The sequence below is a fragment of the Periophthalmus magnuspinnatus genome, chromosome 22 (genome assembly GCF_009829125.3).
Source record: "Periophthalmus magnuspinnatus isolate fPerMag1 chromosome 22, fPerMag1.2.pri, whole genome shotgun sequence".
Classification (NCBI taxonomy): domain Eukaryota; kingdom Metazoa; phylum Chordata; class Actinopteri; order Gobiiformes; family Gobiidae; genus Periophthalmus; species Periophthalmus magnuspinnatus.
The window spans coordinates 25,100,321-25,123,014 of NC_047147.1; positions in this window are offsets into that span (position 1 = coordinate 25,100,321).

Consider the following 22,694-nt stretch of genomic DNA (forward strand, 5'->3'; position numbering starts at 1 on the left):
CACGTGTTTATTTGGACACATTACATCTTCATGACATCACCAGGTGGAACGGGGCATTTTGACAGTTGGAGACGTAAACTAATAATGACTAATAATGTAGGATTACTGCAGGAAATATGTGTGAATGAAACAAAACACAAACCCAGGTGTGTATTTCAGTATCGAGTTCTGATACTAGTTTAGTTTAGTATTTTTACAGGTTTAACTCTGAATGAAATAAAACATCAATAAAACATGAGAAACATCATTATGGTTTAAGATTTGGCTTATAATCAAGTACAAGCAGAAGTATCTGTCATAGTAGTAGTAGTAGTAGTAGTAGTAGTAGTAGTAGTAGCAGTTGAAGCAGTAGCAGTACTAGTAGTTGTAGTAGCAGTAATAGTAGTAATAGTCATGGCAGTAGTATCAGTAGTAGCAGCTGTAGTAGCTTTAGTAGCAGTAATAATAGTAGTAGTAGTAACAGTAGTATCAGTAATAGTAGTGATAGTAATTGTTATAGGAGCAGTAATAGCAGTAGTAGTAGTAGTAGTAGTAGTAGCAGTAGCAGCAGTAGTAGTAGTAGTAGTAATTGCAGTAGTAGTTGCAGTAGTAGTAGTACCAGTAGTAAAAACATGGTAAACATCATATTTTTTAAGATTTATATTCTAATCTTGTCTAGTTTTTGGTGAAGTTTATAATTGTATCATAACTGTTGCCTAGCAACCACAATGTAAACAATGTCCAAAGTGTGTGTAAATTACACAGTATTTTTTATTAGTATTTTTCATTTTGTGTTGATGAAAACCAGGACATCTGCTCTTTAGAATGAGCTTGTGGTTGGAGGGCACGCTGTACCACTGTGCCACAGCGCTGGTGCATTAATAACCACATAAAGTGATGAATGATGATGATAATGTGGCACAGCGCCCCCCAGAGGCCGTGTGGGAGAACACTGCTTCACCTCCTCCACATCTCATCTACTCTCATCAGGGACAGGGTTATAAACTCATTATTTTAATTCTTCACAAATTGTTCAGTTCTTTTTTTACTTTCCAAATGATGAAACACAAATCCTAGTCCTGATCCTAGTCCTGATCCTGGTCCTGATCCAAGTCCTGATCCTGGTCCTGATCCTGGTCCTGATCCTAGTCCTGTTCACCTTGAAACACACGAGGCCTAAAGGCACAAAGTCAGAGCGAGCGCAGAGACTGTGGGAACTCGACCTCCTCTCCTGCTGCTGTCTGACCTCCTCCCCCCATCCCCCCTTCTCTCTCTCTCTCTCTCTCTCTCCCCCTCTCTCCTGTTCCCCTCTCTCACTCTCCCCCTCCTCTCTCTAGCTTGTTTTTTCTCTCCACTCCCTCTCTTTCTCTTTTTCTGTCCCTTTCTCTCTCTCTTATTACTCTCCCTTTCCTAGTCCTCTCCCCCTTTCTCTTTCACCCATCCTCTCCTTCTCTCTGTACTATCCCTCTCTCATTCCCTCTCTCCTCTAACCCCCTCTCCCCTTTTTTCCATCTCCCTCTCTTTCTTCTCCCTCTCCTTGTCCTCTCTCACCTTCTCTCTTAATCTTCCCTTGCTTTCTCCCCTTCTCTCCATTTTTCTCTTGTCTCTTTCCTCTCCTCTCTCCTCCCCTCTCATTTTCTCTCCTCTCTTTATTTCCCTCTCTCTCCTTGTCCTTACCCTTTCCTATTTCCTACCCCTGTCATATCCTCTCTCTTTCTTTTCCCTTTCTGTCTTTCCTCATCCCTCTCTCCTCTAACATCTCCCTACTTCTCCCCCCCCTCTCTTCTTCCTCCCTCCTTCCATCCCCCCTTTCTCTTTAGTGCAGTTTAAAGCTGATCTGTAATGTCTTCTCTCTCTTTGTCCCCCCTCTCTTCCTCTCTTTCTCTTTCTCTGTGATGGAGTGACTCATTATGATCTGAAGGTGACTTTGACCCCCCCCCATCTGCTCCACCACAGGACAGGACCTGGTTTAGTCCCGGTTTAGTCCTGGTTTAGACCTGGTTTAGTCCCGGTTTAGACCTGGTTTAGACCTGGTTTAGTCCCGGTTTAGACCTGGTTTAGACGTTGTTTAGACCTGGTTTAGACCTGGTTTAGACCTGTTTTAGACCTAGTTTAGACCTGGTTTAGACCTGGTTTAGACCTGGTTTAGACCTAGTTTAGACCTGGTTTAGACCTGGTTTAGACCTGATTTAGACCTGGTTTAGTCCTGGTTTAGACGTTGTTTAGACCTGGTTTAGACCTGGTTTAGACCTGGTTTAGACCTAGTTTAGACCTGGTTTAGACCTGGTTTAGACCTGATTTAGACCTGGTTTAGTCCTGGTTTAGACGTTGTTTAGACCTGGTTTAGACCTGGTTTAGACCTGATTTAGACCTGGTTTAGTCCTGGTTTAGACGTTGTTTAGACCTGGTTTAGACCTGGTTTAGACCTGATTTAGACCTGGTTTAGACCTGGTTTAGACCTGATTTAGACCTGGTTTAGTCCTGGTTTAGACGTTGTTTAGACCTGGTTTAGACCTAGTTTAGACCTGGTTTAGACCTGGTTTAGACCTGGTTTAGACCTGATTTAGACCTAGTTTAGACCTGGTTTAGACCTTGTTTAGTCCCGGTTTAGACCTTGTTTAGTCCCGGTTTAGACCCGGGTTAGACCTGGTTTAGTCCCGGTTTAGACCTTGTTTAGACCTGGTTTAGTCCCGGTTTAGACCTTGTTTAGACCTGGTTTAGTCCCGGTTTAGACCCGGGTTAGACCTGGTTTAGTCCTGGTTTAGACGTTGTTTAGACCTGATTTAGACCTGGTTTAGACCTGGTTTAGACCTGATTTAGACCTGGTTTAGTCCTGGTTTAGACGTTGTTTAGACCTGGTTTAGACCTAGTTTAGACCTGGTTTAGACCTGGTTTAGACCTGGTTTAGACCTGATTTAGACCTGGTTTAGACCTGGTTTAGACCTGATTTAGACCTGGTTTAGTCCTGGTTTAGACGTTGTTTAGACCTGGTTTAGACCTAGTTTAGACCTGGTTTAGACCTGGTTTAGACCTGATTTAGACCTGGTTTAGACCTGGTTTAGACCTGATTTAGACCTGGTTTAGTCCTGGTTTAGACGTTGTTTAGACCTGGTTTAGACCTAGTTTAGACCTGGTTTAGACCTGGTTTAGACCTGGTTTAGACCTGATTTAGACCTAGTTTAGACCTGGTTTAGACCTTGTTTAGTCCCGGTTTAGACCTTGTTTAGTCCCGGTTTAGACCCGGGTTAGACCTGGTTTAGTCCCGGTTTAGACCTTGTTTAGACCTGGTTTAGTCCCGGTTTAGACCTTGTTTAGACCTGGTTTAGTCCCGGTTTAGACCCGGGTTAGACCTGGTTTAGACCTGATTATTTCATGTTGAACATAAATCACTTTCAGTTTGTGTAAATTTCTCTTTAATTAAAGATAAAAATGTTAAAATGAAAATCACGTGACGTCATGCCTTTAGAAAGTCCTGAGTTGGACCTGGTTCAGTTCTGCTTTAGTCCTTTGTCCTGGGTCTCCAGAGCTCCGGTGTGAAGAGGAGGAGGAGCAGACCCTCTGGTGTGAAGAGGAGGAGGAGCAGACCCTCTGTGAAGAGGAGGAGGAGCAGACCCTCTTCACACAGTCACGCAGGAAATATGGTCCTTCATTTTATTTAACAAGTTACAATCATTTAAACTGTAAAATGTGACAATTTAAGGTCAGACAGCGCCCTCATGTGGTGGACACGCAATACTACAGCTTCATTATTTGAGTTGACGCCGCAAAATTAGAACTAAACTGGGACTAAACTGAACCTAACCCGGATTAGACCACAACTAAACCAGGGCCAGAAAAGAACCAAATCAATCGCAGACGAATGTTCACAGGCCCATTATTTATGTGTTCTATAGTTTATATTTTCAAAGCAAACATTGAAAATTGATCCAGTCTTTTTTGTGATTTCACTAAACAAATCCAAAATTCTATCCAAAAATGCCATATTATATTTCCTGTACGCAGTTTTATCCATTTAAAATAAATCAAAATAATCCTGTAAATGTAGCTGCAGTGGTGATGTTTGACCAGCAGAGGGCAGCAGTCACCAGAGGACAGTTTATGTGACTGAAGCTTCAACTGGACCATTAACCACGAGCTGAAACTGTGATTAGAAATGCAACTGGAGCTGTATATTTTTGCAGAAGAGTTACACTAAAGCCATGGACTGTTAATCTCCTTTAATGGTAATTTTATGACGACAAAAGAAACATGGACTGACGGACTTTTATTAGACGTAGTAAAGTGACAGGAAAGTATTTGAGAAGTGACAGGAAAGTTTTTTGTAAAGTAATGAGAAAGTTCTTAAACTGAAGAGTGAGAGAGAGAGAGTTTAAAAGGTGCAAACGAGTGGGTGAGAGAGCTGCAGATTGTGTGATTATTTATGTTTTGATTTGTGTGATTTTAACGTCTTTCTTATTCTGTAAAGCACTTGGAATTACCTCGTGTACGAATTGTGCTGTACAAATAAACTTGCCTCACCTTAATATAAATGGACGTAGCTAACCTGCTAGCCTCCACGCTCCAAATGGGAAATGATCACGGGTCGACTCTGGCTCCAATTCACTTCCCATTGAAAACCCGTGGCTCCACATCATTTTGGTCTTTAAATGTTTGTATTGATCCGCTCTAAGTGATTCTCATATTTTTTTTATTTCACTATTGTGTCGATAAATTATATTTGCTCACATGGCGACTACAACAAATACAGAAAACCCACTGTTTCATTTCATCCCTCTCTCTCCTATCTCTCTCCTCCACCTCTTTCTATCTCTGTGGCTCTCTCCAGCCTCTCTCTTCTCATCCTCTCCCCCTCTCCTCCCCATCGCTCTCCCCTCCTTTCAGTCCACACTGTAAACATTGTAGTGAAAATCTCTCTCTGTGTCAGCCCCCATTGTCTCTCTCTCCTTCTCTGACCTCTCTCTCTCTCTTTCTGTCTCCCCCTCTCTCTCTCACCGCCCTCTCTCTGTCTCTCTCACCCGCCCCTCTCTCATCTCTCTCTCTCTCACCCTCCCCTCTCTGCCTCTCTGTCTCTCTCACCCATCCCTCTCTCTCTCTGTCACTCTCTCTGTCTCTCCCTCTCCGTCTCTCATCTTTCTCTCTCCCTTTCTGTCTCTCTCACCCCCCCCCCTCTCTCTCTCTCTCTCTCTCTCAGTATTAACATTATAGATTCTACATGTCTCTCTCTCCATCTTTTCTCCTCCCTCTCTCCTCCCCCTCTCTCTCAGTATAAACATGTCTCTGTCCCTCTCTCCTCCCCTTCTCTCTCTCCCTCTCTTCTCTCTCCCTCTCCCTCTCTCTTTTCGCTCCCTCTCTCTTCTTTCCTCCCCTTCTCCCTCCCTCCCCGTCTCTCTCTCAGTATAAACATTATAGTGACCACATGTCTCTCTGTCTTCTCTCCTCCCTCTCTCTTCTCGCCCCTCTCTGTCTCTCTCAGTATAAACATGTCCCTCCCCATCTGACCCTCTCTTCTCTCCTCCCTGTCTCCTCCCCCGCTCCCTCTCTCTTCTCTCCTCCCCCTCTCCTCCCCCTCTGTCCCTCTCTCTTCTCTCCTCCTCTCTCCCTCTTTCTCCATCTCTCTCTCTCAGTATAAACATTATAGTTTCCACATGTCTCTCTCTCTCCTCCCTCTCTTGTCTCCCTCTCTTGTCTCTCTCCATCTCTCTCTCAGCATAAACATTATAGTTTCCACATGTCTCTCTCTCCTCCCTCTCTTGTCTCCCTCTCTTCTCTCTCTCTCCTCCCTCTCTTGTCTCTCTCTCTCCTCTCTCTCTCTCAGTATAAACATTATAGTTTCCACATGTCTCTCTCTCTCTCCTCCCTTTCTTCTCTCCTTCTCCTCTCTCTCTCTGTCTCTCTCTCAGTATAAACATTATAGTCTCCACATGTCTCTCTCTCCTCCCTCTCTCTCCTCCCTCTCTTCTCTCTCCGTCTCTCTCAGTATAAACATAGTTTTCCACTCTTCCTCTGGAGAGGTGATCTCTCGTGAGTTTAAACTTGTGAAATGAGGTTCTATTTTTAGTTTGTCATTAAACGGTGATAATGAGCCGGTCTGATCCTCCTGATGTCACTCGCTCTGTTTTATTTTCATTTATAACGACACAATTCTTCATTACAAACTCACTCATCCTGATGCCCCGTGAATTTCTGTTATTATTATTTCTGACACTAAGAATCATGGGAAAACAACTGCCTGACACTGTCATGGTGCATTTTCAAGAGTAACACACATTTTATATTATTTGGCTTCATGACATCATAAAGTTTGTAATGATTGTTTTTGTAAAGTTTGATTTCTCTCAGTCTGAGTTTAATCTGAGCCTTGGTCGTTTCTCTGTGATTAGTTTTTTGTTAAAATGAGTTGTCACGTTGGTTCCTGTCATATAAATACATAAAGAAGAGCCAGAAAGAGCCAGAGAGAGCCAGAAGGAGCCAGAAAGAGCCAAGAACGGCTTTTTTTATATGAACAGAGCGGAAAAATGTAGATCCCAGAAAAAAAAGAGTCAAAAGTCTCATCACCAGTGACAGTAAAAATAAAACAGTTTAATACAGGACAAAATATATACAACACACACACACACACACCCACACACACACACACACACCCACCCACATACACACACGCACATACACACACATGCACATACACACACACATACACACATGCACATACACACACACCCCTACACACACACACCCACACACACACCCCCACACCCCTACACCCACACACACTTTTACTTAGTCTACATTTATGGAGCGATTATGTAAAAGTGGCCATTGTAATTTCAGTTTCTATTGTCACTTTTCCCAGGCCTGTCTCTGCTCCCAAAGCTTCACTGTGGTTTATTTCATGATCCCAAGCTTTTATTTTGAAAGTCTGTCATGTTCGTTAGTGCCTCTCTTCACTGTGGTTAACCGGCAGCTTCCTCTACATAATTTACTCCAAGTGTAAATGAGCTATATGATATTTTATGATTAGATGCGTTTATTGTGAAAATCCCACATGTTTTTAGTGGTTAACCTCGGGGCTATCACTTAACTCTCCTAAAACGCACTGTCTGTAATCCAATGTATGTAGAACATGCTTTTATTGTGAAGGGCAGATGAAGTTTGTCTATAGCGGTAAACCTCGTATAGTGTTTCTCAATCTGTAGTTTATTTAGGTGTAAATGTCTGACCGAGGCTTTTATTGTGGCGGGAGCTCTATCATTCAGCCTAGGTTATAATCTTTTATTTTTAAAGGGTGTCTATGTGGTTATAATGTGGCAGAGATACAGTAGAGGGGAGAAAACTTTGTCAATGGCCTTAAATAAACTCACGATCACTGTTCCCTCTAAACTGCGCGCGTGCGCACTGGCGCACTGCTGACACGGTCTCCGCGCACAGAAAATCTGCGCTGCGCACAAAAAAATCGAACCGGAGTTGAAAATAAAATAAACACACAACAATTCATTCTGCGCTATTTTTCAATGTGAGTCAGTGAGTGTGACCGGGGACGAGCTGCTCCAGACAATTATGTGATTCACAGACGTATTTGAGCAGTTTATCCACGTCATTGAGGCTCCTCATGCGCCACTACCAGAGGTTTAGCCGATGTGGAGCGAAGACTCGCTAATGATGCTAATGATGCTAATGATGCTAATGATGCTAATGATGCTAATGATGCTAATGATGCTAATAATGCTAATAATGCTAATGATGCTAAGTGTTTATCCCCTTAACGTTCCGACGGCCCGCCCTCGGGTGCACTGTTACGCACTGTTTTGCAGCAGTTTTGCGTTTTAAACATGACGAAACGGACAAAACAAAGGAAGTACGTGACCGAGGACACTGTGGATGTTTGTACAAGTTAAACTAGAGGCATCTCGGACCCGGAGCGGTTCATGGAACCGAGTGAAGATCTAATGATGGACTCAGGAGCAGAGGACCTTATGTTTTGATGGACTGGATGCTGTTCCTGATCGGTAAGTGTGGTTTATTCTGCTATTGACTTAATTGTGGGACAAATATATCATGTGTAATTATTAGCGTTAGCTAATGCCAAAGTGTCTTGCCTAAGGACACAATGACAGAAGTTGGTGGGACTCGATCCTCCAACCTCTAACCACTGAGCCTCTGTCACAGAATGACTGTCTCACTGAACAATCATGTCCAGTGTGTTCTTAGTTTACATTTTGAAGTGTGTGTGTTTGTTCAATGTTTGCAGTGTGTGGTTTGTAAATATATATTTATTTTGACCCATACCACTTGTTTTGAATATATTTTATATACAAATAAACATTTTATATTATGTTTTGATATGATATATAAATGTACAGTAATAGAGCAGCTGTGCAGATACAGATTCCTCTCAGTGTGTGTTGGTCTTTGACTGTCACTAGTTTATGAGTTGTAAAAATCAAATGATTGTGTCATAAACTGAAAAAGAGTTAACGGACTGTCTCCCAGACACAGTAGGACAATCTCACTCAGTGCACAAAGCTTCACACAATGGATTATACTCATAATACAAGTCAGAGCTTTATAATGAAAATGTTAAGTGTGTTTTCAACATTGGAGTTTACAGTTGTCTTGGTTTGGTTGAAGCTCATGTTTTTTCATAGTTAAAATTAAATATTTATACTTCCAATAGCATTAACATACTGCACAGGTCATGAGCAAGACCTTTGTCATTTTCATTGTATAAGTGGCTAAAGCACTTAATTAAAAGTCTTATAACAGAAATGTGAATGTGGTAATTTAATTATTTTAATAAACCATTTAACTTGGATGGATGTGATGCAGCATGACCACAGCGCGCACGTCTGATGACCACAGCGCGCACGTCTGATGACCACAGTGCGCACGTCTGATGACCACAGCGCACACGTCTGATGTCGCTCACACTGGTCCATGGGACGCTCAGGGAGTTTGTGTGTTTGCTCAGACTCATGAAAAATTAGAGGGAACATTGGTCACAATATGAATTTTATAGAGATTTTGTCTATAAACAACATGATACAAAATTGTACACAACATCTTCACAAACCTGATGTGATGTGCAGTCGTAAAATACCCCCTCTTTAATACCCCATAGAAGTAAATACCCCCGCTTTAACGATCTTTGCTCTGAAGGTCCATGAGGTGGCTGTAAAGCTCCACACTCTGTCTCTGGTTTGACCCTCTGTGTCAGGTCTGCTCCTTTTCACCTCGTCCTCATTCACTTGTGTTCAGAGATGAGGCAGTTTGTCATTCAGACTGTTCTCTCTTTCCTTCTCCCCCTCTCTTTCCTCCTCCTATCTCCCGTCTGTCCCCGTTTTTCCTCCTTCCGTACCCCCCCTCCCCGTCTTCTCTCCCCCCGTCCCTCCCCTCTCTCTCTTTGTGTTGTCTTCTCATTCATTTACTCCTGTCTCTTCTCTGTTATTAGATCTTTTCCCACACTTCAAAACTCCATTCACAAGAACAGCACTCCACAAACACAACAGGACTTTACCAATGCTTTCATTGTGAAGGGCAGTCTATAAATCACACAGTGGGTTATACCACTTCTACTTATTTTTATTTGTTTATTTATTTGATTTGGACAATGCATGCTAATGAACAAACATGATACAACATGAATGTAAAGACACCGGATTAGAGCCAAAGCATCATGTCCAGCTGTTGTCCCAAGGGCCGGGGTCACAAAAGGGCCAAAATGAAAATTGCACACTACACTCATTGCACACCTCTCCTTTAACCGCCACCTTAACATGGTGGAGGGGGTTGAGCACCTGAATGATCCTGGGCTCTATGCTGTCTGGGGCTTCATGGGTCACCCATGACAAACAGGTCCAGGGGGACGGGTCAGACCAAGAGTGGTTCAAAAGCCTTTTATGATGAGGACAAAATCAAGGCTAAGGACCAGTGTTACCAGGCCCCACCCTGGACAGCGAGTGCCTCGTGGCCCAGCTTTTCCCCACGAGGCCCGGCCGGTCTCAGCCCCAAGGAGCAACATGAGGCCGTCCTCCCGTGGACCCACCACATATGGGAGGATCTGTGAGGGGCTTGTTTGGAGAGATCAGGGAGGCAGTTGAAGGCAGGGGCCTCGACGACCGGATCTCTAAACATGGAGACTCTAGGGACATGGAATGTCACCTCTCTGGGGGAAAAGGAGCCTGAGCTTCTGCAGGAGGTTGAGCGTTAGAGGCTAGATTTAGTCGGCCTCACCTCCACCCACAGTTTGGGCTCTGGAGCCCAACTCCTTGAGACGGGCTGGAATCTCCATTTCTCAATCACAGTCCCCATTATTTCAGTCAGTTTGGCCCATTCAGGACTTTTACATTTTATACCCTCCTCTGTATTCTGCCCAAACATGCAAATATGTCTCTGTAGAAAAGTTAAAATCACACTGCCACTATTGATGAATCATGGTTTGACCATAACCAGTTTTTCATTTGTGCTTTAAAATAACTGTACGTGGGACGTTCTCTCAGGGTTAATGGGAGACTATTGCACAGGTTCAGCCCTTGGACAGATACATTCTGACCAAAGGTGGTGTGTCTGTGGGGGTCACATGTCACCCCTGGTGGTGGCTCATGTGGTCCTTGCTGAATAATAATGTGGTATTTATTATTAAATTCTGAGACCAGATCAAGTTCTACTCTGTTAAGAAAGACATTTGATTGTCTTATTTTAGTATGATGTTTTGAGAAGTACTGTACATACAGACGTTAATTGTGTTTAAAATGAAGCACGAGTCCTTAAGCCAGTTATGTACAGACAATAAGACTGTGAGGACATAAGCAGCTGAACGTTTTTGGCTTGAGTGAAGAAAAAAATGTTTATTGCAAAATTGTAAAATTGCATCATCCGCATACATCTGTGAAAACAAAATTGGACAAACATTTCGTAAGTTATTGATAAAGAGGGAGAATAAAACCGGCCCAAGGATTGACCCCTGAGGGACCCCAACATCACAATGTAAACACAAAACTTTTACACCATCATCTGCCACATACTGTTTCCTGTGGGACAGATACAATGTAAACCACTGAAGATTTAACATTTGATTTCTGTTGATTTCAGTCTTGCTCATAGGCTCTATATATAAATGGACATAGCTAACTTTGGCTCCAATTTACTTCACACAGAAAAATTGTCACCTCTCTTTCTGTAACTGTTGCTGTGAGCCTTGTCATTTTGGTCTTAAAATGTTCGTATTAACCCGCTGTACACGACCCTGGTGTTATTATTTCACTACTGTGTCCATAAATCAAAATATGAACATTTACCAGAGCTCTCTTCTGCTAGCGTTAGGAACAGATTTGATTGACAGCGTTGCTAAGCGCCTGCTCCCTGCTAAACCCAGCGGACCAGGCAGGAAGCGACGTTACCTTCAACAACCTCACTCCTGATTGGCTCTTTGGTCCATATGAACTCGGCTCCAAAATGGCCGCTATAACTGCTTTAGCCTTGATGCGCTTCATTTGACTCAACTGGGGTTTGGTGATTTTATTGTGAAGGGAAGTCTATTATTCAAACATATATAGATAAGTTTTGCCATAGATGCTTTTATTGTGAAAGCCGCTGTGCCACTGGGGGTTAATCTATCGCACTGGATTGAAAAGTCTTTCTCAGTCGTTGCTCCATTGTGGTGTGTTTTATACTTTTATTGCCAAGAGCAGTCATTACTTTTATGACAGATGCTTTTATTGTGAAAGTGTCTGTATCTAGCATCATTGCGGTTGACGTTTCGTACATCAGTATTATTTCTCTCCATCTCTGCTCTAGCATTATCTGTTATGCTTTTACTGTGGAAGGTAGTCTATATGCAGTCTGGCATACATTACTTTTATGACTGAGGCTTTTATTGTGAAAATGTCTATATCTAACAACACTGCGGTTCACCTCTTGTGCCTCAACGTTGGATTATTTCTCACAGTCTCTGCTCCGATGTGGCGTTTTATGCTTTTATTGTGGAGGGCAGTCTATAATAAAGTTTGTTTTAGATGCCTTTTATGACAGAGGCTCTTATTGTGAAAGGGTGTACTGTGGTAGAGTTGTGGTGAGTTAAATACATGGATAGAGAGGAAATCCTAAACCAGAGAGTGGAACTTGTCATTGACTTTCTCTGAACAATGAAGACAACAGAATATAAATCTATGTAATGTCTTTATTTGGAAAGTGACGTTTTAAATGATGGTGAAACTTTGGGTCAAACGTCGGGTCAAATCAACTTTATTACGAATTCAATCTCCGAAAAAAATGTAAATACTCAGTAAAACAAGAACTGTACATCTTTGTTTCTATGGTCCTGCTGTAGCTTACTGACACTTACTGCGGTTAATATCATCAACGTTACCTGGGAGTGTGACGCTAACTAGAGGCACTGCTCTGTCTGAAAATCTGTTACTCAAGCGACGCTGTAATCTGAAGTTTGTTTTAGCGCAATCTGACCAGAAAGAAATGACTTACCGAGAACTACAGCAGGTGATCTGATGTATGACGTTAAATGAGTCCCGCTAAAATAACATTAGCCGCACGCTAGCTAGCATTAGCCAACAGTTTTTCAGTTAGTCGCTCTCATCTTTTTGCTGAAAAATCCATGTCCTAAAGCTCGTATTGATCATAGACTCCTGAAAATTTGTTGTTTAAATCCGTTTATTTATTTATTTTTCTTGACTTTTCAGACAATCTAAAAATGTATCAGGCTGTGTTTGCTGGTGTGTGCGTTGTGTCACCACGGTAACTGCTGAACGCTCTGCCATAAACACGCATTCAGTGCACCACCAGTGTGATGTCACTACAAAGAATTAATTTGCCTTATTTAAACTACATAATACACTGCATGGCTATAAAAAAAAGTCACCACCCCAAAAAAAAAAAGGTCCCACACTCTAATATTTGTTGTTCCGCGTTTAGCTTTGATTACGTCACATATTCACCGTGGCATTGTTTTGATTTTGCTTCTGCAACGTCATAAGGTTTATTTTGTAGTGTATGTGTTATTTTAGAATGTCTTGCTCAAGGACACACGCAGAAGCAGGTGCGTGGTCATGGTTGTTTGAGATCTGCACATTTCAAAAAGAGGATTTAACTGGATTTAACTAAACTCTGACTTCTGCTCGTTCCGCTGCTGTGACGCCTCCGCCAATCAGATTCATTTATACTGCCCCATTCATCTGCTGCCAGCGAGAGACAGTTAGCTCTAAACATAAACGGTAAATAGAAGCGAGTGTGACGTCACCCGCCGCCTTCAGCTGCAGCTAAACGAAGCTAAGTGAGGCTAGCACTTATAGCAGCTAATCTGAAACCAGGGACCATGTTTGGAGCTGCGAGCGCAAAACCAAAAAGCCAATCAGGACCCAGGATGTTTAAGGTACACGCCCCCCTCCCGCTCGCACCCTTAGCAATAGCATAGCAATGACACTGTTAATGAGCCTGTTGCTAACGCTAGCGGGATAGACCTCGGGGAAAACGGCCACGGATTGGTCTGTTATTAATGTTCAAATCTTAATTCAGGGACAAAATCTTGAAATAAAACCAGAGGGTTAAGACAAACGTTTTTTAAATGACCACGTTTCAAAAAGAAATTAGTTGTAACCAAAGCTCGATGGAAGCTAACCCGTGTTCATTTAGATATTTTAATCCAAACTTTGCTTTTAACTGTTGATTAAACCCTGACCAGTGGATTATGAAGAGCAGGTTCAGACTCGTCTCCTCCTCGTCAACAAGGCTAATGTTTAACCACAGTTCCCTTCTCTCCGTCTGACTCTATCTCTAAATCTTCCCTCTTTCTATTTCTCATTCCATCCCTTCACTCCTCCCTCCCTCTTTCTCTCCTCCTCTTCTTCTCCTCTCCTCGTGTAAATATGTTCACATCCGTCTATAATAGAAACTATAAATGTCACGGTCACGTCTCATTCATCTAATAATACCTGCGGTTTTTCCCACAATGCCTCACTGCATGTCGCCGCCTGATCCGTGTTATCAACAGGAAGTATTGGCTTTGAAGGAGGAAGTGAGGTCGTTCCCACCATAAGTCAAATCAGAGCTAATCTAAACCCGCTGTGATGTGTTCAGGGCTCAAACCTCAGAGGGAGAATAAAGAACTGTATAGTGACAGGCAAGTTACAGGCCGGATCTGTGGAGAGGCGATGGTGTGCGCTGGACTTTTAAAATCACAATATTAATCTGAAATTACTTTATCTGAAAAGTGTAGTTTGCAGAATGGGTCTGATTTAAAAAAAATAATAATAATAAAACAAAAAAAACTGTACATGAATAGATAAAAGATGGAGAAAAGTTACATAGTGCCGCTTTAATAAGGATCAGTCTATTAGGTGAGCAGTGTAAATATCAAAATGTGTTACAGGGTTTGAAGAGCTTTTTGAGTTCTGATCTCCCTTACCGACTGCAATACTTTGGCTCTAAGCATCTGCAGATACTCGATATATATATGAACCGATACCAGATCAAAGACTGAGGACAGTATTTATGTCCTTTAAACAAAAATATGAGACAAAACTGATCCAAATGTGTTATGTACCTGCCATTTTCGACAGTTTTGTATGAATAAAAGTCAAAAATACAACCAGGAAATAGTCACATCACAGCACAATCAGCTGCATCCCACTAACTAAACCACTGCACATCGTATCAGGTTTGTGAAGTTGTAGTGTAATTTTGTGTCATGTTTTGTAATACAGTGGTCCCTCGTTGGCCGTTACGTTCTAAAAATAACCCGTAATAGGCGAAATCCGTGAAGTCGTCAGCTTTATTTTTTAACAATTACTCTACATGTTTTTGTCTGTAAAACCCCTCACCACACACTTTATACACTTTTCTCACACAGGCGTTAACATTTTCTCACATTTCTCTCTCGTTTAAACTCTCTCAAAGTTCAAACCTTCGTAGGCGTCTTTGTCGGTGCAGAACGTTTCATCGACATTGTGGGTTTTGTCGGTGGAGAAAACAAATTGCAAACGTACAGCACTTCAGAGTCACACTGAGATCCAACGTTTATGTAAATTTGTCTGAACACATTCTGTACTGGACAGGAGACACGGCACGGAGGAGACTGATGGACAATGGTCTACAGTCCAACAGCCAATCAGGACGCACGACACAATGGTCTACAGTCCAACAGCCAATCAGGACGCACAACACAATGGTCTACAGTCCAACAGCCAATCAGGACGCACAACACAATGGTCTACAGTCCAACAGCCAATCAGGACGCACAACACAATGGTCTACAGTCCAACAGCCAATCAGGACGCAGGACACAATAGTCTACAGTCCAACAGCCAATCAGGACGCACGACACAATGGTCTACAGTCCAACAGCCAATCAGGACGCACAACACAATGGTCTACAGTCCAACAGCCAATCAGGACGCAGGACACAATAGTCTACAGTCCAACAGCCAATCAGGACGCACGACACAATGCACGATCATACACTGTGAAAAAAACATGCAAAATGCTAAATGTAACTGCTAAATTATAAAGGAGTTCCATTTGCTTGTCTCTATGGAAACGTGGCACCTGGCTTGAAATATTCCAATGAGATGACATCATCAAGCCAATTACAGATCAGGTCTGTGGAGAGGCGACCCCACTCACAGTAAGAATGTTTTTCAAGTAATTAAAAACATAAGATAAATACGTATAAATGCCATATGGTGGAACATTTCGGGCAAAGCAATGTTATCTCTGTAGAGACAAGCAGGTGATGGACACACCACCAGAAAAGTTACATAGTGCAGCTTTAAAGGTCCTATATTACACAAATGTGACTCTTGTGACCTTTGAAATGATCCAAATGATTCTAGTGAAGGTGTGTGGAGTTTAAAAACACAGTGGAGCACTTCCTGTATTACCACATGGTGACATCACAAGGTGGAACAGAGTGTTGAGAAAAAGAACTCAGCCTAAATATACAGGGTTTGTGTGTTAAACATGTGTGAATGAAACAAAACACAACTCCAGGTCTGTTTGTGATGAGGAAACATTATAATTTATATCAGAAAACAGTCTAATATAACCTTTAACTTCTTTTTTTTCTGCAGTGTTGGTGGTTGTTTTTTGCAAAAAGAGGCGCAGCAGTGAAAGCAGGAGATAGGAGATGAGGAGATAGGAGAGGAGATAAGGAGGCAGCGAAGGAGGAGTCAGAGATGGAGTGATAGAGTGAAAGAATGAGGGCAGAGAGAAAGAAGAGAAACCAAAGCCGATCACACCTGCACGGAGCAGAGGCTATTTATGTACAGAACAAACATGACTGTAAAACAGGCCAGAGGGGGCGCTGTCACACCAACACTAATGGACACAACATCCCCTTTAACTGCAGGGGTCTATCCGGTCTGCAGAGGTCTGTATGTCAGAGAGGGCATAGACCTGGGTTAGTCCTGGTTTAGTCCTGGTTTAGTCCTGGTTTAGTCCTGGTTTAGTCCTGGTTTAGTCCTGGTTTAGTCCTGGTTTAGTCTTGGTTTAGTCCTTGTTTAGTCTTGGTTTAGTCCTGGTTCAGTCCTGGTTCAGTCCTGGTTCAGTCCTGGTTTAGTCTTGGTTTAGTCCTGGTTTAGTCTTGGTTTAGTCCTGGTTCAGTCCTGGTTTAGTCCTGGTTCAGTCCTGGTTCAGTCCTGGTTTAGTCCTGGTTCAGTCCTGGTTCAGTCCTGGTTCAGTCCTGGTTCAGTCCTGGTTCAGTCCTGGTTTAGTCCTGGTTCAGTCCTGGTTTAGTCCTGGTTTAGTCCTGGTTCAGTCCTGGTTCAGTCCTGGTTCAGTCCTGGTTTAGTCCTGTTTAAGTCCTGGTTTAGTCCTGGTTTAGTCCTGGTTTAGTCTGGTTCAGTCCTGGTTTAGTCCTGGTTTAGTCCTGGTTCAGTCCTGGTTCAGTCCTGGTTTAGTCCTGGTTTAGTCCTGGTTTAGTCCTGGTTTGGACAGTGGTGAATCATTTAGGGGTCGTAGTAAAACGTCCGTACGTAAGTTACATGTCCCATTTTTTCCCTGAGACTGAAGGTCCACACTTGGTCCACACTTGGTCCACACTTGGTCCACACTTGGTCCACTCTTGGTCCACTCTTGGTCCACTCTTGGTCCACTCTTGGTCCACTCTTGGTCCACTCTTGGTCCACTCTTGGTCCACTCTTGGTCCACTAGCTTAAGGCTTAAGTGCAGAGATCCACGTTTTCAGCAGCGAAACTTCTTCATACGTTCGTTCATTATTTGATATTGTTTTTCAAAAGTGCACAACAAATATCCGTTAACTCAAATGTGAAATATTGCTATGGTCCTTTGTCATTTCCTTTTACGTAAATTATACACTGGAAAATTCAATGGGCAATTTATCATCGTGGAACATTTATGCAGACGAGTATCAAACATCGCTTAGTTTCGGGTCTCGTTTTGAGACACTGTACTTTGCTGCTGAAGGATTGTTAAACTTTAGCCATTTCCATGATTTGTCACAGTGACACAGAGGATGATGTCGTCTCAGTGCACACGGTGAACGACAAGCTCACTGTAGAATAAGACGCTTGTGTGTGGGTTTGTGTGTTTTATAAGTTGTAGTCCAAATACACAAACTTGAATTGCAGTTGGATCCGTGCGTGTAAAGTCTAGTCTTGGGCTGTTGTGTCTGTCCTGTGTTACTCCTGATTCTTTCATCTTTTAACCTAATACAAAAAACACCACTGTGTAACTTTAACTTTGCTGTGTGAGTGGACTTAATAAAGACATGTGCAGATTCTGAAGATAACTCGATATATTAAAGTCTTTGTAGCCCACGTTTATCCTCCACTGTAAACGCTGGATACACATGCACAATGTACTGCTTATATTCTGTGGTGGATGAAGTACTCAGTCTTGTTATACTTAATTAAAAGTATTTAAGTACTGGTTTAAAAATGTACTTTAAGAGTAAAAAGTATTTCACACAAGTGTTGTTAATTTGTTAAAATGTTAAATGTACGTATACATATTTTGGTCAACAGTTGCAGTACAAATCCATTTTGTGTTTATATTGTATTTATTTTTGTTTACTGAAAGCTGAAGCTTGAACTCGAAACTTTGGTCAGAAATCAAAATAACCCCTTAAATCATATAAAGTAATTTTTACTTTTGAATCCAATTAAAATGTGAAAAAGTGTACTTTCCAGCACAAAAATGTACTTGTCTGTAAAGTACAGATACTGCTCTCAAATACAGTGAAGTAAAAGTAAAAAGTATCCACTGTAAAATGTACTCAAAAGTACAGTACAGATACCCAGAAATTGTATTTAAGTACAGTATTTACTACTTGGTGGTGATGGAAGGTACTTCATTACCTTCCATCACTGTTTATATCATTGTAAATATTTCATTTACGTTACTACATTCTTCTGTTAGTCATCAGTTTGTTACTAAATCTTTCTTTGTCTTTTTTTTTTTTTGAGATTGAGGCAGGTAACACCTGCTTTTGAAGATTTCAACCACACTGTGTGTAAAGAGACTCTAAGACTCCACAGTAAAATGGCCTGGACGTACAAACTTTGTGCTGTAGTTTTTCTGGAGGTTTCAGGTCATGGACACTACAGTTTGCAGCACAGCGGCTTTACTGCAGCAGTCCACTGGTGTTTACCAGGACTGTATATGCACATTTCAAACTGTAAATGCCCTGAAAATACATAACACAAGTACATCCAGAGGATAAAGTGACTAGAGGAGCCTTCCATGTGTCATTTCTCTGTCCTTTGTTGATTCAAGCAGCTGTTTAATGTAAAGCACTTGGCCATGTGAGGCTCATGCACAAAATGAAACTGTGGATTACTCATTTAAAGACGGCCAATATCACACTAATGTGAAGACAAACTTTAATACGAAGACTAATGTCTCTGATTTTAAGGATGTCATCTTTGTTAGACAATAGCACTCCTTCTGTCAGTGAACTTGACTCAGTTGACACAGATGAGTCTAGTCTGAACACTGCAGAAGTGGATCTTCCTGACACTGCATATGATGTAAACTCAACTTAAAACAACTTTGCCTCTTTGTTTTTAAAAATGCACAGTATTGTGCATGTGTCAGATTGGGCTATACAAGACATTGTTGATAACTTGGCAACTGTATTTTCATAGTCAAAACCATTAACTGTTAAGACAGTTTTGCCTGAGAACAATCAGTCTATAAGTGAGGACGTCCTGAAACAGTCGGTTGACGCAGTCATGAAAATGAACTGCTGTCTGCTTCTGCAGAAGGTAAAGGAAGGTAAAGGTAAAGACTTGTCCACACCCAAAAGGAGGAAAACCTCCTTCAAAGAAAATCAGTTACTGTCTACGGCTGATGACTTGTGGTTATCACTTTTCTTATATGTAGACCAAATTGAATTTTCAAACCCACTGGGCACATCAAGGAAAATCCACAAACTATGTGCTACATTTTGGTTACTTGGTAATTTACCAAACCAGTGTAGATCCAGTCTTCATGTTGCACAGCTAGTTCTGCTGATGTAACTGATGTGTACAGGTGTGGTTATGAGTGTTGTTCTTGAACACGATGGCCTCTTCATTAAAGCACTTGGGCAGTGTGTCAAAGGCACAGTCTTCTGTGTAGCAGCAGATAACTCGGGTGCTCATGGGCTTGCAGGTTTTGTGCCGTCCTTCAGGGGGCCGTACATCTGATGGTTTTTTGTGCTACATCAGATGACATCCAGACTGCTGAAGTTTCTGATGGACAGTTTAGGATGAGAACCAAGGACCGTCATGATCTTCATGTGCAAAACGTCACTCAAGGAGACAGTGTGACACACTGTGGGGTCACGGGGGTTACAGCCCTGAGGAAAGAGCTGCAGTATTTCCATCCTATTTCTGTGCTGACATGCATGACCTGAAGGGATAGTACCTGCTGAGATGGCTCTGTGTATTTGTAAAATGATACAAAGGTACTTTACCCATGGCAATTTGAACAAAAAGATTCACATTTTTGCATATGAACATAATGACAGGCTTGACAAACCACAAACTATACCTAAAACATTTGCAACTAAACTTAGCATTAGTGGAAACAGGCACGAAAATGCCCCTCTGCTGCGTTTATTACTATTCATGATCGGAAATCGAGTCCCAGAAGGAGATGAGGCTTGGGCCATCTTAGTTAAGTTAAGGAATTTAGACATCCACATGTTTGTCAGCTCCAAATCCAGATCGGTTTGACTTACAGCTGCAAATGTGTTTTGGCGAGTACAGTGGCTTCTGCAAGTGTGACGCTTATTTTGAGCATCGAAAAACAATAAAATATTATTTTATTTTAATATTTCAAGATCACAATAATCTTCCAATTTAGAACCATAATTTAAAAAAAAAAAAAACACTAACATGGAGCTGCAGTATAAGGAAGAAAGAGCCACATGTGGCTCCGGAGCCGTGGGTTGCTGATCCCTGGTCTAGACTAAAATGTTTAAAGGGTGTTTTTCAAACTGTGGTCCAGCTCCTTCAGGTGATTCTTGGACAGCTCTTCAGTTTGAGGGTTTGTCTCATTTCGAGTTTATTTGATCCACTTTTTTCATCCTCCTTTGGATCATCATCTGTGGGAATTATGTAGTCCACTTTTAGACCTAGTTTAGATCTGATTTAGCCCGAGATTAAATCTGGAATAGTCCTGTTATAGACCTGGTTTAGACCTGGTTTAGACCTGGTTTAGACCTGGTTTAGACCTGGTTTAGACCTGCTTTAGACCTGGTTTAGACCTGGTTTAGACCTGGTGGTACTTGGGGTAAAGGTTCGAGAGCCTGTGGACTACAGTAATCTTGTTATACCTGGTGAGACACAGGGACCACACACGCAGGTGCAGCAAATACAGGAGGACGAATGAGAAAATGCCAAACTTTTTTCCAAATCCGTCACCGTGTCACCAGCCAGACTCACCGGCCTCAGGACTGAAGCTCCGTGTTTGACTGTGGAGGAGGGCTTAACCCGGGGCACATTCACAAGGACCCACAACACTTTAACCTAATGAAGAATGTCCACAAGTCCAGAGGAGGACAGAGGAGCAGCTGACCACACTGTGTCCTGAGCTAAAAATCTGAACTACAACTAATCACAGTCTGTAAATCAGGATTAAAACAGAACGAGACTGAACCAGGCATAAAATATCGCAAGGAATTCAGTTTGGGATCTATTTAGTATAAAACCAGGACTAAAGGAGAACTAAACCACTGCCAAAAGTAAACCTGAGTATCTAGTTTCAATATTTGATTCGATAAAATAACAGACATTTTTGTAGCTCTTTAGTTTAAATTCATGTAAAAATAAAGCATCGTTGAAAATCCCTTGACGCCGTAGATAACCATTTGTTTTGGTGCAGTGGGTGTTGGGTTGTTAAATCTTTGACTCTTCACAGTTTGTAAATCCACAGGAGACATGACCCCAAAGGTGAGGTCGTCTGGTGCTGGACGACCTTTGAACCGTGTGACCTGTGACCCCTGAGCAGACCACCCTCGCACACGTTCAGTACAGCTCAATACAGACGCGCACAGACTGAGGTTAAGCTGCTCATCTTCAGAATCATGTAAGACGGACATACCCAAAGTCCGGCCCGTCTACAAATCTCCACTGGCCCGCAGCCTCTGGAATAAAAATAATTATGTGTGGCCCGTTTCACTGTTGACCAACGTAAAATACACATTTACAATATTATATTTCACCGAGGATGGCAGCAGGTCCGGGCCGTGCTCCGAGGTCGTGCTCTCGCTGACTTTTAACGGCAATCGGATAAAGACGACAGGTTTAAAGAAATTCGAACATTTGCTAAGAAAATACTGAGTTTGTTTGGTTCTCGGTTATGAACTTTAACTAGAACCGTGCGAGGACAAGACTGACTCACCCGTGTGACGTTTTGCTCGTCCAAACCACCGTCTTTGAGCCGGACCGGGACGATTTACTACAGTCCAGATCTCAGTTTCGGTCCAGTTTCAGTTTGTTCGGTGAATAAATTTGAAAATCTCAGTGAATTAATTTTATTGTGATAATCAAAACCACAGATTAAATGTTTCACTTTTTCATATTTATAATCTGTGTATAATTCATTTTGTTTTTGAAAAGGTGAAAGTTGCAATAAAAAGTAAAAAAAATAATTAAATAGTTCATGTGGCTTTATAATTTTTTTTTGTTATTTTTAGGTTGCTGGTTTTTTTTTTCAGTTTATTTTCTTTATTTATTTATTTATTTTTTTTGTTTTTTTCATTTAATTTTGAGGGGTTTTTTTTGGTTATTTTTTTTGTTATTTTTGAGTTTATTTTTTGAAAAACTGTGTCCTCTTTCCATAACTGCTGCTGTCACTTTTTCATATTTATAATCTGTGTATAATTCATTTTGTTTTTTAAAGGTGAAAGCCAGTTGCAATAAAAAGTAAAAAAATATTAAATAGTTCATGTGCATTTAATATTAATGGTTCAAAGAAAGATCAGGGTGAATGTTCGGCCCCCGCAGCTTTTCATGTCACCAAATCTGGCCCTCAGTGCAAAGAGTTTGGACACCCCTGACATAAGAAGTAAATATAGACCAGAACTAAACCAGAACTATAGCAGGTCTTAAAAAATAGGACTAAATCAGAACTAAACCAGGTCTGAAGAACCAGAACCAAGACTAAATCAGGACTAAATTAAACCACATTTAAATTGTGCCTATAATGAGTTGGTCAGTGACTAAGTTTATTTCTGTACTTTACTTGCGTTGTATTTAAGTACT